Consider the following 19,537-nt stretch of genomic DNA (forward strand, 5'->3'; position numbering starts at 1 on the left):
CCCTGTCCTTATATCCCAGCTCCTTGTCCTCATATCCCATTGTAGTGCTATATTATGCACGGGGAAAGCGCTTGTTCATAACGACCTAACTATGCTGTTTGTGCACGCTAACGAGGGGTGAGCACATGGTGGTCACTGTACAAACCAGCTTTAGTACATCACAAATACACCCTGTGCACTATATACATGTATGATATATATGTATGATATATGTATGAGTTATATATATGAGTTTTCAGTCGCATATAGTCCTGGGGACCATTCAGGCTTGTTCGCACATATATGTATATATATATAGGGACTAAAGAACTAAGAGACTTCAAGTCTTAAGTCAGATCACATCTGTGGACAATGTCGGGCAAATCCTCTTTGGAACATTTTTTTCAGAATTTTTCCTTCCCGGGTCTTAGCGTCTCTGTCTTTGCGAATCCAAATTTTCCAGGAGAGTCTCCAGGAACGCGAGGCTGTCAGGAACAGGCGGGAATTATGCCATGTCTGGAAAATGCCATGAATGGAATTTTCCATCTCTCATATTCCAGTTCTCCCCTACGGAAACGTATTTTGTAAGCTTGGGTCGTTCAGGAGTTCCAGTTGGGATATCAGGCATATCAGCGGGATATCAAGGATATCAGCGGGATATCAGGGATATCAGCGGGATATCAGCTGTAGAGTGATGGGAAGTTTTTTGCTAGTTGAGAATGATAATTTTTGTGTCATTCTTGAGGTTATCTTGAGGTTATCTTGAGGTTATCTTGAGGTTATCTTGAGGTTATCTTGAGGTTATCTTGAGATGATTTCGGGGCTTTTTTTTAGTGTCCCGCGGCCTGGTCCTCGACCAGGCCTCCACCCCCCCAGGAAGCAGCCTGTGACATCTGACTAACACCCAGGTACCTATTTTACTGCTAGGTAACAGGGGCATAGGGTGAAAGGAACTGTGCCCATTGTTTCTCGCCAGCGCCTGGGATCGAACCCAGGACCACAGGATCACAAGTCCAGTATGATGTCCGCTCGGCCGACCGGCTCCCAGTCATTGTGTTCACCTCAGTATAGAATTCACCTTTTTTCGTTTTTTCTCTGCATTTTTATCTTCCTCTGCGTCTATGTCTGCTTCTGCGTCTTCGTCTGCCCCTGCGTCTGGGTCTTCCATTGCGTCTGCATCTTCAGGCGTAAGAATAAAGGGCCCTTTAGCCATAATGTGTCGACAGGAAGCTTGTGTCGACAGGAAGCTTGTGTCGACAGGAAGCTTGTGTCGACAGGAAGCTTGTGTCGACAGGAAGCTTGTGTCGACAGGAAGCTTGTGTCGACAGGAAGGTAATCTCTGCATCTACACACAGCTCTCTCCCTCTCCACTTCACACTCTGAATTTACATTAATTTGCACTAGTATTGAGACAGACAATCTCTAGCCAGTGTTGTGATAATCCCCAACCAGTGGTGAGAGACAGTCTCCAGGGGTGAGAGACAGTCTCCAGGGGTGAGAGACAGTCTCCAGGGGTGAGAGACAGTCTCAACCTCATTCTGACCATGTCTAATCATTTACGAAGAGAGAGAGAGAGAGAGAGAGAGAGAGAGAGAGTGAGAGAGAGAGAGAGAGAGAGAGAGAGAGAGTGAGAGAGAAAGAGAGAGAGAGAGAGAGAGAGAAAGCTCTAAGCCATAAATAATCAGCTTCTTAGAAAACATTCACAATTATATAAAAAAAATGTTTAATTACATTAAATTTAACATGCAAACTAATCCTGGGCTTCTTGTAGTTAGTTAACCACAAGAATATATGTTTGTTCCCCCTCCCAGCGTGAAAAACAAAGGTATTATAATTAAATCCGTTACTTTGTCTGCAGTAGCAAGGCTCCCACGAGAGGCTGAGAGGCACCAGGACCTCCATGCATATCAACAAGAGGATTAGATCACCCGCCTCTCTCAATATGAACCGGTTCTTGGGCCAGGTTTTGGCGAGAGGCGGTGTGTGGGGGGGGTGTAAGAGGATGCGTGAACCAGTGATGAATATGGCTGCTAACGAACCGTTCGTGGGTTCGTGCGCGGTAGATGTATCTAAAACAGCAACACTGAGGGAGGGAGAGATGAGGGAGGGGGTGAGGGAGATGAGGGAGAAGGTGAGGGAGATGAGGGCGGATGTGAGGGAAGTACTGGGCGGCGGTGACAAATCAATAGAGCCAGCTTCGCTAGTCACTCTTCCTTTCGTCTTGCTAAGACACGAGTGGGCGGCCTGGTGGGTGGGTGGGCGGCCTGGTGGGTGGGTGGGCGGCCTGGCGAGTGGTTGGGTGGCCTAGCGAGTGGGTGGGCGGCCTGGTGGGTGGGTGGGCGGCCTGGCGAGTGGGTGGGCGGCCTGGCGAGTGGGTAGGTTCCTCTGCTAGGAACCACAGAATATTGAAACTCATGCAGGAATTAAGATTAGTAACTGTAGGTGAATTGATTGTAACTACCCGAGAGAAAAAGGTCGAATTAGAACCCCTGAAGAGGTCATTTAAACCCCTGGAAGAGGTCAATTTGATTCAATTCGATCATCGAGGATTGGAACCTGGGCCTCAAAAGTGGAAAGTCGAATGCGAATCCTCATTAATCGAAGTGATTGAACGGTTATTTCCTACGGTATAATTGTGTGTGTGTGTACTCACCTAGTTGTGCTTGCGGGGGTTGAGCTTCAGCTCTTTGGTCCCGCCTCTCAACCGTCAATCAACAGGTGTACAGGTACCTGAGCCTATTGGGCTCTATTATATCTACACTTGAAACTGTGTATGGAGTCTGCCTCCACCATCACTTCTTGTGTGTGTGTGTGTGTGTGTGTGTGTGTGTGTGTGTGTGTGTGTGTGTGTGTGTGTGTGTGTGTGTGTGTGTGTGTGTGTGTGAACCTTAGGAAATAAAGTTTACCATGGTGTTTTTACATGATAATTCACCGGTGTTAATTATGAAAGAAAATATGTAAAAAAGCAAAAATCCTATTACAATTTTTTTCTCATTAGATATTTGTAGATTAGATAATTTTTCAGGTCATACGATGAAATTGTTTGTCCTCATTTTTGTCTAAATATATTAATCACTTTATTTTCCACTGACGGGGGGGGGGGCGAGATATAGGGAGGATCGCTACCCACACGTGGATGCTACCCACACGTGGATGCTACCCACACGTGGATGCTACCCACACGTGGATGCTACCCACAGGTGGATGCTACCCACACGTGGATGCTACCCACACGTGGATGCTACCCACACGTGGATGCTACCCACACATGGATGCTACCCACACGTGGATGCTACCCACACGTGGATGCTACCCACACGTGGATGCTACCCACACGTGGATGCTACCCACACATGGATGCTACCCACACGTGGATGCTACCCACACGTGGGTGTGCGCGGGTACCTCGTAAAACCTAGAATATCATGCTGGTTGCTGCTTTGTAACCTCCATGTAAGGCAGATGGTACTCGAAGTTGGCATAGGTGTATAGCTCATCATGGTCCAGACGGCACTGCGTATGTCTCTGTGAAGTATAAGAAAATTGAAATTGAAATTGAAATAAGTTTATTGAGGTAAAATACACACAAAGGGATGAGGTAGCTCAAGCTATTCTCACCCCATTCAAGAAGTATAAGGCGTCCAGGGAAGAAGTATAATGCGTCCAGGTAGGAAGTATTAGGGGTCCGGTGCCTGCCTGAATCCACAGACGGACATGGTTACTTTGAGTAAATATTTTAAAAGTGTAAACATTGTAATTTACCTTGGAGGAAGCGGTAAATAATTTACTGCTATTTACCACTGGGAAGGGATATGAGGAAAGGGATTTGGGAAAGGAAGGAATGGCGCCTATAAGCACTTATACCATCTAGATTTTGTGGTAATTTAACCTTTTCTTTTCCCCCTTTTCCAGTAAATAAAAATCCCGTCCGCTCTTTCTATGTCACATTTGATTGATCGTATAACAGGATTGACAGCTTAGTAATACCAACTTTCCTAATGTTTGTTGTTAAAGACTCGCTACCTGGAACATAAAGTTCCAAGTAGCACGGGCTATGGTGAGCCCCCGCAGAATAACTTTTCTAAGCTGCAAGCACCATAAAGCCAGCTTGGGGCTTCTCAGCCCAAAGTTAATGAGATTTGTGGAAGCTTATATCCGAGCTTAATGAGTTTTGGTGAGGTAGTTGCCCTCTGGCCTCACAGGGGGAGAGAGGGAATGAATGACCCCTGGCCAATTTTCTACGCCTACTAGCCACTATTTCTTTACTCAGTTTCCTGGTGTATTCATCCGTTACATTGTGAATAACTGCACGTGTTACGGGTGAATAAGATGCCTTAACTGGACCGGAGAGCGTATAGTGAGTGAATGAATGAATTTTTAGGGGTAAGAGCCCAGCCATTACGACTATATAGCACTTGGAAAGGGTCAGGATAAGTATTTGGGATGGGACAGGGGGGAAGAAATGGTGCCCCAACCACTTGTGGACGGTCTCGGGGGATTGAACGCCGACCTGCATGAAGCAAGACCGTCGCTCTACCGTCCATCCCAAGTGTATAGTGACTGAGTAGAGAAGCCTTAGTCGTTGAGCGGGGCCTCTGATGTAAAGATAATCTTGTCTGGCGATACGACGCGGTGTGTTTAGCGGCTTAGTCCCGTGGGCGGTGAGTATCAGTGAGTATTCTGAGTTTGGCGAGCAAGTCAGCTGGTGTTTAGTTACGCTTCTGATCGCCAGAGGTCTCTGAGGGCCGAGTCAACTGGTGTTTAGTTACGCTTCTGATCGCCAGAGGTCTCTGAGGGCCGAGTCAACTGGTGTTTAGTTACGCTTCTGATCGCCAGAGGTCTCTGAGGGCCGAGTCAACTGGTGTTTAGTTGTGCTTCTGATCGCCAGAGGTCTCTGAGTGCCAAGTCAGCTGGTGTTTAGTTACGCTTCTGATCGCCAGAGGTCTCTGAGGGCCGAGTCAACTGGTGTTTAGTTACGCTTCTGATCGCCAGAGGTCTCTGAGGGCCGAGTCAACTGGTGTTTAGTTACGCTTCTGATCGCCAGAGGTCTCTGAGGGCCGAGTCAACTGGTGTTTAGTTACGCTTCTGATCGCCAGAGGTCTCTGAGGGCCGAGTCAACTGGTGTTTAGTTGTGCTTCTGATCGCCAGAGGTCTCTGAGGGCCGAGTCAACTGGTGTTTAGTTACGCTTCTGATCGCCAGAGGTCTCTGAGGGCCGAGTCAACTGGTGTTTAGTTGTGCTTCTGATCGCCAGAGGTCTCTGAGGGCCGAGTCAACTGGTGTTTAGTTACGCTTCTGATCGCCAGAGGTCTCCGAGGGCCGAGTCAACAAATCCAAAAGTTGAGGAAAATAAATCCAAAATCTTATTAAAATGCATTTTTCAAATTGTTAAATTAACTGGAGTGCCTTGAGACGCTGACCTTAATAACTCCAGGAACATTATTGAGTTTTCTTCTGGCTCGTATCCGTCATACTACGGGCTCACCATAGCCCGTGCTGCTTGGAACATTTTGTACCAGGTAGCGAATCTTAATCGTATCCGTCTAAGGTCGATGCTGATCTTGGAGAGATTCAACACTAATTCATGTACAAATCTGAGGCATCTTTGTGTGATAATACTTTCTTGAGCGAAGATTGGGGGGGGGGGGAGGGGGTAGTTCTTCAACCATATAGTTGTTAGCAATGTGTGTGTGTGTGTGTACTCACCTAATTCCACTCTCTTAATTGGGCTTGCGGAGGGGGTTGAGTTTTTGCTCTTTGGTCCCACCTCTCAAATATCACCATCTAACCGGTGTACAGGTTCTGGAGCCTATTGGGCTCTATCATATCTACATTTGAAGCTGTGTATGGAGTCTACCTCTACCACATCACTTCCTAATGTCTTAATCTTCCTCATGTTTTTTTCAGCATGAGCAAACAGTGAGAGGAATGAGTCTATTCCTTCCGAATGATCGTTTACATATATAAAAAAACAGGATAGATCCAATAACTAAGCCCTGTGGGACTCTAGTGGCGATGTCTCACCACTCTGAGACCTGATTCTTTACAGTGACTCACTGTCTTCTGTCGCTTAGGTACTCCCATGTATCCACTTTAACACCTTTCCTATCACAATTACCTTCTTACCCAATCTTATCTCCTTATCTTCTTATCTCCTTACCCACATCCCCCCTACACCACCCCACACAATAGTCCCCACACAAAGTTACAACTCACAGGATTGTGCTTCCTCTGCCAGCCTCACAACACAAAGACTCCACTCCCCGCACACCACAGCACTAAGCCAGCTATACACCTCGAAGCTGGGGTATACGGCTTATAGACATTCACTACGGGCGCCTCTCCCGTGTCTTGGCCACAGGAAACGCGATTGAAACTCGGGGTTTGAATGTTACAATGTTCTAAAGGCTTTGTATCAGCAAGTCTCATTGTCTGCAATTACTTCTGAAGGGATATTGGTGAAAAGTGTGTTTTGGGGGCTTGGGTGAGAGAGGGTGTGTGATGCATAGAGGGAGAGGATAGTGAGGGAGGATACATAGTGAGGGAGAGGATACATAGTGAGGGAAGGTAAGGGAGATAGATGGAGCAAACGATTGGGCGAAGCGAGATGATAGACAGTAGTTCAATATTGTTTTTTTTTTGGGGGGGCTCAATATAAGGCACATATATAGTGTACATATATATACATATATGTATACTGACTGCCTGTCCCCTCGGTAACATGAATGATTATATACACACAATAAAGCTTGTAACATCAAAGGGAAATTATGTTATTTCAACAATTTATAAATTTTGTTGTATTTTTTTTAGATTTATTTAGTTATTTACGGTTGATAAATGTTCTTCTATAACCTGTGGCCACTAGCGGGTGATTGTTTCCTTAAGTGGTTGTTCTTCTAATGTTCTTAACTATATAGAACAGTGTTCAATAACGTTCAATAACGAATGCTTCTGTTCACCCACACCATTTTTTCTGGCATTCCCGAGTTAATTAACATTATTTAAAAAAAACACTTTAAAATTGAAGAAAAATTAATTACAATCGAAGACAAAAACAATTAATATAACATAATTATATAATAAAAACTGCTTTCAAAACTCGTGACATTTCATATGGGTCACACAGCCGCCACACATTTCATGAGGTGAACTTTTATTTAAAAAGCACTTTTATTGTGTGTGGTGGAAGGTGGGTTGGCGGAGTGGGTGTCAAAGGCGGGTTGAGTTGACACAGAATTGCATATGTATGCAATTGGAACATGCAACGACCTCCTCACTGTGTAGAGGAGAGTGCCACACCTGTGTAGAAGACAGTGTCACACCACTGTGTAGAAGACAGTGTCACACACTGTGTACAGGACAGTGTCACACACTGTGTAGAGGACAGTGGCACACCACTGTGTAGAGGACAGTGGCACACCACTGTGTAGAAGACAGTGTCACACACTGTGTAGAGGACAGTGGCACACCACTGTGTAGAGGACAGTGGCACACCACTGTGTAGAAGACAGTGTCACACACTGTGTAGAGGACAGTGTCACACACTGTGTAGAGGACAGTGTCACACACTGTGTAGAGGACAGTGGCACACACTGTGTAGAGGACAGTGGCACACCACTGTGTAGAAGACAGTGTCACACACTGTGTAGAGGACAGTGGCACACCACTGTGTAGAGGACAGTGGCACACCACTGTGTAGAAGACAGTGTCACACACTGTGTAGAGGACAGTGGCACACACTGTGTAGAGGACAGTGGCACACCACTGTGTAGAAGACAGTGTCACACACTGTGTAGAGGACAGTGTCACACCACTGTGTAGAGGACAGTGGCACACCACTGTGTAGAAGACAGTGTCACACACTGTGTAGAGGACAGTGTCACACCTGTATGTAGAGGACAGTGTCACACACTGTGTAGAAGACAGTGTCACACACTGTGTAGAGGACAGTGTCACACACTGTGTAGAGGACAGTGTCACACCACTGTGTAGAGGACAGTGTCACACCACTGTGTAGAGGACAGTGGCACACCACTGTGTAGAGGACAGTGTCACACCTGTGTAGAGGACAGTGTCACACACTGTGTAGAGGACAGTGTCACACACTGTGTAGAGGACAGTGTCACACACTGTGTAGAGGACAGTGTCACACCTGTATGTAGAGCAGAGTGCCACACCTTTGTGTAGAAGAGTGCCAAGAGTGCTGGAACTCTTATTACTAGCGCTAGTGTAGCTGTCATGAGTTTTAATGACTATGTTAGTGATGTGATTGATTTATTACATTATTACTACTTACTCTTACTAATTCTACTCTAGTTGTTGCTTCTTGATGAAGACATAGCCGAAGCACTTTATCTCAAACACTTACATCCAATTATCAAGAGCTAGCTTGAACTTGGATACATCGTTTCATATACAAGACCAAAATGGAATTGTCAGTATAAGCCACTAATACTGTCTGTCTCAGTTTACTAATGAGAATACATATCACAGTCACCTTGACACGGTAATCACATAAGCTCTTCTCATATCTGCAAGGAATATATATATATATATATATATATATATATATATATATATATATATATATATATATATATATATATATATATATATATATATATATATAGATAGATAGATATATATATATAACTTGGCCTTTAGCACATAAAGATAAAAGCTAAAGAGTGATCTTGCATCCTGGCTAATGACACAAGAAGCTTGTAATTACCAACTTAATTGCCCCATTAGCATTTTAATCTCACCCAAGATCACCATTAAGATCGGTTTAATTTTGTTTGGTTAAACCTAATTTTGATTTTCTAGTTGCCACATTTACACTCTTATGATCTTGCACAGACACGCAATGGTTAAAGAGGAAGTGATAGAGCAGAGCAGGGAATGCATTCACAGAGAAGGATAAAGAAATGTGTGAGGAACGGGACGGATGCTTAGAATTTTGCACAGACACACACTGGTTCAGACAGTGCTTCACAGCCACGTCAGTAACAGTGCAATGATAAAGGAGCAATTGATGAAGCAGAGAACACAGAACACAGAACAGAAAACAGGTGGGAACACAGAAAACGATAACAAAGTGTGTGACGAACTAGAACGAAATTTCCAGATGGTTTTCTCAATAGAGCACATGGGAATTAGAGGAAATATTTCTCAGTTTTCACGAAGAAATTTCTCAATACAGCTTCTCAATTCAGAGCCTAAACTGAGAAACAGGTTTTTAAACCAAAAGCGACACTGAAGGATTTGTGTTTTACCACATACCACGTAAAGAAACTCTTGCACAATGACATCGCAATAGCCGGATAATATCTGTGAGAAGTTCTTTTGGAGCAATGCGATGGAATCGAACTCGGGTCCCCTGTCACCCCCAAGATGCCAGCTCTTGCTAAGCTAAATGCTCTCTCACTCTGGATACTAAGAGAGGGCGTTGCGTCTGTACTGATCACAAGTTGTAATGGGAACTGCCAGGCGAATACACACACACACACACACACACACACACACACACACACACACACGCACATTGCGTGGTGTAAGTGTATTTGTCTGCGGCGAACAACTAAAATAACCACAACAGTCTGCTTAACCAGCTGTCACCACAACCACTTCATCAGTCTTCATTACCGTCAATACTCGCGGGCTCCGGCGGCTCCCGGAAGGTAGAGAAGTCTCTGTCTCTCTCTCTCTCTCTCTCTCTCTCTCTCTCTCTCTCTCTCTCTCTCTCTCTCTCTCTCTCTCTCTCTCTCTCTCTCTCTCTCTTTCTCTTTCTTCTTTGTCTAAGACGCTATTGTTCTCCTTTTGTTATCTCTCCCTCTTCTGCAGCAACGACTTCCCGCTATTTTCTCTTAAGTTTTCAACAGTTTTCCTGTTTGATTTCAAAATGTTTCCTCTTTGATTTCAACGGTTTTCTCTTTGATTTAAACTGTTTTCTCTTTGAATAAAGCGATCTTTTATTTGATTTCAACGGTTTTATTTTTTATTTCAACGGTTTTTCTCTTTGATTTCAACGGTTTTCTATTTAATTTCAACGGTTTTTATTTAATTTCAACGGTTTTCTCTTTGATTTCAAAGATTTTCTCTTTGATTTCAACGGTTTTCTATTTGATTTCAACGGGTGGAAATTTCCCTACAGGCTCTTCAAACTTTCACACTTGAAATCTTCAAACTTTTACTTCAGGTTCCTTGGCCATTTTTTTTTTTGCCTCCATCTCGGAGGCTCCTTGACTTTCCACTTCACAAACTGTGGCTTATAATTGCATTAGTTTCCGCTTAAAGTGTCTTATCTCCGACGTCAGCGTCGGAGATAAGGTCTACGGAAGCATGAATTGCCCTTTTTTAAGATATATTCTTACAGCCAGGATTCGTTAACAGTTACGAAACCCGTGCATCTTTGAATCACGGCGGGTTTGCTTGTATTTATTAAGTGGTTTACAAGCTTGGAAGTTCCGTAATGCAAAGTTAGTGTTGTTGTAGAGAACTTCGTAGGGGGTTGAGAGCTCGTAAACTGTTTGGTAACTGGGGGGGGGAAAGATGTAGAGGTTTCGCAAAGTGGTTGTTTGAAGTCTTGGTTGGAGTTGTGAGACCAAGAGTTTTTACATTCAGGATGTGACCTCAGAGCCTAGATTTTAATCCAATGTTTAAATGACTTAAACTCCTTTTTATTTCATTTCCCTCAAAGACAATTTATAATTGGGGTTTTAATTGATTAATTTTTAGTTTTGTTTTTATTGCTCGAGAGTTGCTGTTTGTGAGGTGTTAATGTGTATGAAAACACACATTTAAGAGAAGAATTTTCTTCGTGATTATAAATATGTGTAAGTCCAGTTCAGATGATGAGTCACAATAACGTGGCTGAAGATATGATGACTAAACTCATCAGAAAATTATGAAACGACGACATTTCGGTCTGTCTTGGACTATTCTCACGCGACTTTATAATGGTCCTGGACGGACCGAAACATCGTCGCTTCTCCATCTTGTGAGTTGTGGTCGTCAATAGGTCCGGTGGCATTTGGCAAGACTGATATTCGCGATTAGTTTGTGCCCGATGCGTATTTTTCTCCTGTATGAAGTAAAAATTAAATTTGTGTATGCTTCTTGCAATGGTTGCATTGAAGCACGCCATTTGCAACCAACTCTAACTCAAAATTCTTTGGGATTTCTTTGATGTTATGCATTTATCTGATCACAGAATCAAGATATTACTCAAAATATATATTCTAGGGCTTATCAATTTTGAGAGAATTTAAATATGTTTATAATTGACATTTGTACACGTTTTGCGCCTTTCGAGCGGAATAAAATGTTTGTAAAGGTATTTTCAGGGTATGAATTTTTTTTTTTTTTTTTTTTTTTTTTCATTTGTACCACTACCCACTCGAGACGAGTGGGGGTACCCCCCCCCTATCCACTCCCCATTATTGTTCCAATCTAGCAACTTCAAGCTCTCCCTCGCCTCCTCCCCCCCCCCCCCCCACCCACTCAAAGTGGCAGAGTGAGGTAACTGCCTATCTTGTGCTTCTCTGCCTTGTCTCCTGAGCACGGGTCCTGGTGTTCCGTTCGGTGCAATAGGGTTTCTTGTGGCACTTCAGGTAGTTTCGTCTACTTTAGAAACTTGTTTTCCTCATTCGAGCCTTCTGTAGTGGCTGCCTTCCCCCCCCCCCCCCTTCCTACCCTGAGAGAGAAGTGAAGAGAGGGAGAAAACTAGATATCACCAATCTAAAATTATATATTACAGGCATTATTGCATTTCACAATATTGCAAGAGCTATTTATAGCTATAAATTATTATTTTAATGGCCTAGGAAGCAGATTTGCTGTTCCAAAAATATTAGAGGCTGGTATTTATAACTCATGAGTGGAGGGAGACGGAAAGTGGTGGATTAAATCCACGTCAGCATTTTGTACCGTCAATTGAGACTTTGTTCACACTGGTTCCTTATGAACATGTCGCTATACATGTCAGTGCCTTGAAAATTTCAGAGTACGTAGAGATTCAGAGAAATCTTAAATACGTTATTCTTGCAACAGGTAAAGATGAAGGGGTTTTGTAAGTAAGTAAGTAATTATCAAAAGAAGGCACCAAACCGGGAAGGCTATGTAGCACCATCAAATACGCAAAATAATCAGAGGGCGCTAAATATCACCAAGGATGCCAATACGAGAACAAAAACGCATAAGGCGAACGATATCAAAAGAAGGGGTTTTGTACTGGATCATTTTTTTATGTCACAGGTTTAAACAGTATAAAGAGAAATTTACTAAACCTTTAAATAACAAAAGTTAAAAAAAAAGATTGTAGAAATTATATAAAGAAATCACTTGGTGACCAAGAAACACCGTGGCTGGGTCTTAAAACAAACAATTTGAAAATTTATATTATTAGATATTGCGTTATCAAACATTAATTTTCATAGCAATAGTAGAGTCCGGGAATTTTAACTAGGTCATTACCCTTTAGAGCCAAAATGACGGTAATGGTCTTAATGGGACCCCATTTGTAGGTCAGGGACCCTCGGGGGCCCAAGCTGGGCCACCTACTCTTGTTCGGATCGAACTATTGATTACTTAACCCAACATTTAATTTAGTCTTTTCTAGTGTATAGTTACTCCAATATAGTTTATAAGTCTGATTTTAGCCTAATGCAGTCACCTCAAGACTTAATCAGGTATCGCCCTCAGCCTGACTTGTTAGGTGTGACATGTCTATCACCGAGCCCTGACCAAGGACAAAATTACGGGCTCACCATAGCCCGTGCTACATGGACACTTTGCTACTAAGAACAAAGTCTTAGACATCACAAGGACGAGAGAAAATAGGTAAAATTTTATCATGGATACTTTATTACCCAAATACGAGGGTACCTTATATGTAGATATATATAAATTTCTGGACATTGTACATTAGATACAGATAGATATATACACAAATACAATAACAATGTGAGTAGAGTTACTCGTCAGTGATAATGGTTCTCTTACAAACCATTTTCTTCTAAACTACTATGAAACAGCAGAGCACAGTTCTTTAGACCCTCAGCCAACTACACCGACACAACGGTGTCTATTTATATAGAGGAACATCAAACGCCTGTAGAAAGTTTCAAGCTTCTTGAGTAGCTCAATATTATCATCCTGATATCGACGGTAGACTTCCAACACTCCATACAGCGTTGACAGTCACCATCTTCCACTGGTCGTATTTCAGACGAGTGTATTACCTTGTCGCAACGTTGACATTCAGCTGGTTACACACACTACTATTTTCTCGAGATGATTTCGGGGCTTTTTAGTGTCCCCGCGGCCCGGTCCTCAACCAGGCCTCCACCCCCAGGAAGCAGCCCGTGACAGCTGACCAACACCCAGGTACCTATTTTACAGCTAGGTAACAGGGGCACAGGGTGAAAGAAACTCTGCCCATTGTTTCTCGCCGGCGCCTGGGATCGAACCCAGGATCATAAGTCCAGCGTGCTGTCCGCTCGGCCGACCAACTCCCAAACTAAGCCATATCGACAGGGTGGTAGAGAGAGTACTGGACTACCCACCTTCCAACCTGTACTCATTGCCTCGTCCGGTGATTCTGATTGGCCAACAGAATTCCCGCCACCGGACGAGCCGTCGCCCTGCTGGTCGATAACAACCTGCATGGTTGTTAACCTCGTTCCCCCTTGTAACATGGAGTAAGAAAGCATTACACTTAAGTACCACTACTTATACTCCGATGCGACGCAATAACACGATAAAAGAAACTTCCCCTAACAAGTACAGGACCTACTCGTAGGTCAGGGACCCGCGGGGACCAAGCAGAGGACCTACTCGTAGGTCAGGGACCCGCGGGGACCAAGCAGAGGACCTACTTGTAGGTCAGGGACCCTCCTGGGCCAAGCAGAGGACCTACTCGTAGGTCAGGAACCCGCGGGACCAAGCTGAGGACCTACTTGTAGGTCACGGACCCTCTTGGGCCAAGCAGAGGACCTACTTGTAGATCAGGGACCCTCTTGGGCCAAGCAGAGGACCTACTTGTAGGTCAGGGACCCTCTTGGGCCAAGCAGAGGACCTACTCGTAGGTCAGGAACCCTCCTGGGCCAAGCAGAGGACCTACTCGTAGGTCAGGGACCCTCATGGGCCAAGCTGAGGACCTACTTGTAGGTCAGGGACCCTCTTGGGCCAAGCAGAGGACCTACTCGTAGGTCAGGGACCCGCGGGGCCCAAGCAGAGGACAGATAAACACGGACTGACAGGAGACCAGCATCAAGCGAGAGTTAATGAGTAATGTAACACATGGGAGATATACGAGGGGGTGTTATGGCTAATCAGCTGTGTTTACTATAGTGAGGGTGATGAATGAGATGGTTTTCTCTATTGCCTAATCGCATTAAGTAAATATTAAATATAGAGAGACGCTGTGGGTAAGATTCAAGCCACTGCCAGATTATTTCAGTCGTTTTGTTAAACTGTTTGTGTGCCGTAATGATATATATATATATATATATATATATATATATATATATATATATATATATATATATATATATATATATATATATATATATATATATATATATATATATATATATATAGCAGTCTTTCTTGTAAACATATGTTGTTGAATATGACCGAAAAGGTAAGATTAATAATTCTCAATATTTCTTATGTTTTTCTTCACTGTCGATGGTAATTGAAATATCAAATCTCCAAAATTAATTGTTATTTATTGTCTGACGCCTGAACGCGTTTCGTAATTCCTTATTACATTTTCAAAGACTTAGTTTACACACAAATTACATTCATACTTATACTAGTTTTGGGTGAGGTGACAAGCACAAGATAGAACACGATACAATGGGTATAATTGGGTATGAAAACATAAGAATGGAAGTAACTACAGAAGGTCTATTGGCCCATACTTCCTCTTGCTGCTTCCCTATTGGTTTGGGGTCTTGAAGTGGGTAGAATATAGCTGTGTATTAATTGGCTGTTGATTGCTGGTGTTGAGGTTTTGATGTGTAGTGCCTCACTGATGTCGAGTCTCCTGCTATCGCTGTATTTATCGATGATTGCTGTATTGCTTGTTAAGATTTCTTTGGTGATGGTCTGGTTGTGAGAGGAGATTATATGTTCCTTGAAGGAGCCCTGTTGTTTGTGCATAGTTAATCGCCTAGAAAGAGACGTTGTTGTCTTGCCTATATACTGAGTTCTTTGGGGCTTACAGTCCCCAAGTGGGCATGTGAAGGCATAGACGACGTTGGTCTCCTTTAAGGCGTTCTATTTGGTGTCTGGCGAGTTTTCATGAGTAGGTTGGCAGTTTTTTTGCTTTTGTAGTAAATTGTCAATTGTATTTTCTGATTTTTGTCTGTAGGGATAACGTTCCTATTAACAATATCTTTCAGAACACTTTCCTCCGTTTTATGAGCCGTTGAAAAGAAGTTCCTGTAAAATAGTCTAATAGGGAGGTACAAGTGTTGTGTTAGTTGACTCTTCAGAGGTTGCATGGCGTTTCACCTTCCTTCTTTTTTTTTTTTTTTTTTTTTGAGATATATACAAGAGTTGTTACATTCTTGTACAGCCACTAGTACGCGTAGCGTTTCGGGCAAGTCCTTAATCCTATGGTCCCTGGAATACGATCCCCTGCCGCGAAGAATCGTTTTTTCATCCAAGTACACATTTTACTGTTGCGTTAAACAGAGGCTACAGTTAAGGAATTGCGCCCAGTAAATCCTCCCCGGCCAGGATACGAACCCATGACAAAGCGCTCGCGGAACGCCAGGCGAGTGTCTTACCACTACACCACGGAGACTTCTTATGATGTCTCTGAAACCAACAACGGTTTTGTTGAAGACATCATGAAAACATTCGCTTAAATCAAGTATATAAATATACGTAATTGGTGATTAAAGAGCAAAATGAACGATTGCAACGGTAATTACGTAAGTAGCTTGCACATTGACAGCGGCTACCTTATCTTGAGGTTACCTTGAGGTGCTTCCGGGGCTTAGCGTCCCCGCGGCCCGGTCGTCGACCAGGCCTCCTGGTTGCCGGACTGATCAACCAGGCTGTTGAACGCGGCTGCTCGGAGCCTGACGTATGAGTCACAGCCTGGTTGATCAGGTATCCTTTGGAGGTGCTTATCCAGTTCTCTCTCACACAGAGAGCTGGTTGCTGGCCAAACTATAGTATCTTCTACATCAATTCCTTCCATTAGTATACGTTTCAATGTGTATTAGATAACCGCCAGCTAGAAAGGCGGGGTCCAGGAGCTAATAACCTGATCCTGCGGGGACAAAATAGGTGAATTCACACCTATTTGCACCTTGAAGCTCTCAACATTACGTCCCTGTAATTTCAATACATAAATAAAATTGCCCCTACAACACCCTGGGCAGTGTTGCCGCGTACATAATAATTACTACCCATTAAATCTTCAGTGGATCACTAATCATCGTAATTAGCTGCTAATCGTGCAATTATATTCAGTAATGGTTGGGTCGTTACGGGTGTTTGAGGGAGTGCCATGGCTGTCCGGTAAAGGGGGGGTGGATGGGGTGGGGGGGGGGTAGATGTGGCATCCTGCTTCACTACTCTGATTGGTGGAGATTGATAAATAGCGCGCCATGCTGATTGGTGGAGGTAATCTGGAGCATCTTCTGATTGGTAGAGGCAGTAATTAAATTATATATATATAGTGAGAGGGTGTTAAGCCTTCGTTGTTCGGATAATGACGTGTGTGTGTGTGTGCGTGCATGTGTGTGTGTGTGTGTGCGCGCGTGCATGCATGTGTGTGTGCGTGAACGCGCGCGTGCACATACAATATCAACAATACAATTAACGTGTTACCGTACTTTACAATTCGCTATAAAACAGTGTAATGTTTACCATTCATAATATTAAACTTAACCGACCAGCTGTAATAACGTCTTAACTACCTCCCTTTAAGATAATCAGGTTATTGATAAGTCCGCAATCTGCTTAGCCCAGCAGGTGCTGATGGGCGCCAACTTGGTACTCTATGACCCAGTAACTTAGCGCTGCGCCACTCAGGATAACTTGTCAATCAGTATGTACGTGTATTGTATCAAATGGTATTGTAATTTTAGGGAAAACGAGTTGCTGAACTCGATTCTGCCTCTGAAGATGCTAAGTTGTGTCTTAGTGAAACCAATCAGGGCTTAAAACAAAAAGAGAATGGAATTAACATAGAAAATGAACTTCTAAAATGAGGACAAACTTAAGAAATCGACACAGTAACGTATTAGAATCATTGATCTAAAATCCGTCGCGACACACACACACACACACACACACACACACACACACACACACACACACACACACACACACACACACACACACACACGCACGCATACACACACACTGTGTTATATTCGTGGAGATCATATATATGGAAGCTCACTTGGGGGTAGGATGATGCCTGAGCTGACGGCATTAGTCCCCCCTCCAATGCCCGCCAGACCTTGTCGAGCCTGGCAACACTTGTAGGACTCCAGTGGTGCTCCAGAGTGTTCCACAGTGTCCAGTGGTGCTCCGGAGTGTTCCACAGTGTCCAGTGGTGCTCCGGGGTGTTCCACAGTGTCCAGTGGTGCTCCGGGGTGTTCCACAGTGTCCAGTGGTGCTCCAGAGTGTTCCACAGTGTCCAGTGGTGCTCCGGGGTGTTCCACAGTGTCCAGTGGTGCTCCAGAGTGTTCCACAGTGTCCAGTGGTGCTCCAGAGTGTTCCACAGTGTCCAGTGGTGCTCCAGAGTGTTCCACAGTGTCCAGTGGTGCTCCGGAGTGTTCCACAGTGTCCAGTGGTGCTCCGGAGTGTTCCACAGTGTCCAGTGGTGCTCCGGGGTGTTCCACAGTGTGCAGTGGTGCTCCAAAGTGTTCGACAGGTCTCAACTCTCACGCCCTGGGAACCAATGGAGCAGTTTGCATCTGTTCCTCCAAGTCTCATGTCCGATGTGTACATCGTCTTCCGCCTGATCATTTCCTTCCCAGCAGCCCCCTTTCCCTTCTTTTCCTCCTATTTACGTTTATCCCCTCTCTCTCTCCCTCTGAGCGGAGTCCCCAAGGAACGATATATCATGATATCATAGAGGTGGAGGAAGACTCTGCTATCTCGGGGGAGGGGTGAGAAGGCGTGATGACTTTGTCAAGAACCTTTGAAGAATATGTTGATATTGCGCGCACACACACACACACACACACACACACACACACACACACACACACACACACACACACACACACACACACACACACACACACACACACACACATATGTCCCCCAGGAGCCGCCCTTGTGTGCTTCCTACATAAGGAAGGTTATCCTAATCATGTCTCCCTCAAACTCGTCTCTTTTCCAACGACGTGAGGTTTAATTCATGTAGCGTTTCCTCGTAACTTGTACCTCTCACTGCTGGGACCAGTCCTGAGGCTCGCCCCTGGGCCCCTCGCTACAAGGGGATAAAAGGAGTAGTGGTGTAGAGGGAGATAGAGCTGTTGAGGAAGAAAAGATGTATACTTGTGTAGATGTATTATTGAGTTCGTGGTAATTACTGTATGCAAATTTATAATTAGATTTTTAACGAGCAAGCGAAGGTCAATAGACTCATTACATCTGTCATCTGTTATGTATGGATCATGTCCTCTTTATACACACAAACATACACACACACACACACACACACACACACACACACACACACACACACACACACACACACACACACACACACACACACACACACACACACACCTAAGAGGCATGAGTTCTGAGGACAGGAACTGCGTGAACTGCACCTCACGTCGCTGGAAGACAGAAGAGCCCGGGAAGACATGATCACCACATATAAAATTCTCAGGAGGGAATTGACAGGGATAGACAAGGATGGATTATTTAACAAGGGGCGGTACACGCCCACAAGGGGACACAGGTGGCAGTTGAGAACACCCAAATGGGTCACTGAGACATTAGAGACATTGTCACGTTGGCGCCAGATTTCCACTTCCAGAACTTTCTCCTTCCATTGTTTTTGGTCCTCTGTCCTCCTCCTCCTCCTCCTCCTGTCCACTTCTCTTCCTCTTTCCCCTGCTATCCTCTCCCTCTCTCTGTCTCTAAATCCCGTTGACGTTAGCATGGAATTGGGGATTACAGGGAGAGAGCTATGTCAAGAGGGAAGGGAAAGAGACACAGACAGACAGACAGACAGACAGACAGACAGACAGACAGACAGACAGACAGACAGACAGACAGACAGATCAAGTCAGCTTCAAAGTCTCTCTCTGGATGTCAGTCTTCAAAGGGCCAAGGTTATCTCTGTATCTCCTCTTCTACATTATGATTTTTCTACACCAAGATATGTTTGAAGTCGGTGGAGAGGGAAGGGAATTGTCAGGGAGGGGAAAGCGCCAAGCCATTACGACTATATAACACTGGGAAAGGGTCAGGATAAGGATTTGGGATGGAGGGAGGGAAGGAATGGTGCCCCAACCACTTGTGTGGACGGTCGGGGATTGAACGCCGACCTGCATGAAGTGA

At 44.3% G+C, this 19,537-nt stretch overlaps 1 protein-coding gene across 1 annotated transcript in view; it reads left to right on the forward strand.

The window, feature by feature from the left end:
* Positions 1-19,537, forward strand: part of LOC123772780 (uncharacterized) — an 80,110-nt gene that overhangs the window by 49,949 nt on the left and 10,624 nt on the right. The window lies entirely within an intron of this gene.

This window comes from Procambarus clarkii, chromosome 4, assembly GCF_040958095.1.
Source record: "Procambarus clarkii isolate CNS0578487 chromosome 4, FALCON_Pclarkii_2.0, whole genome shotgun sequence".
Taxonomy (NCBI): Eukaryota; Metazoa; Arthropoda; class Malacostraca; order Decapoda; family Cambaridae; genus Procambarus; species Procambarus clarkii.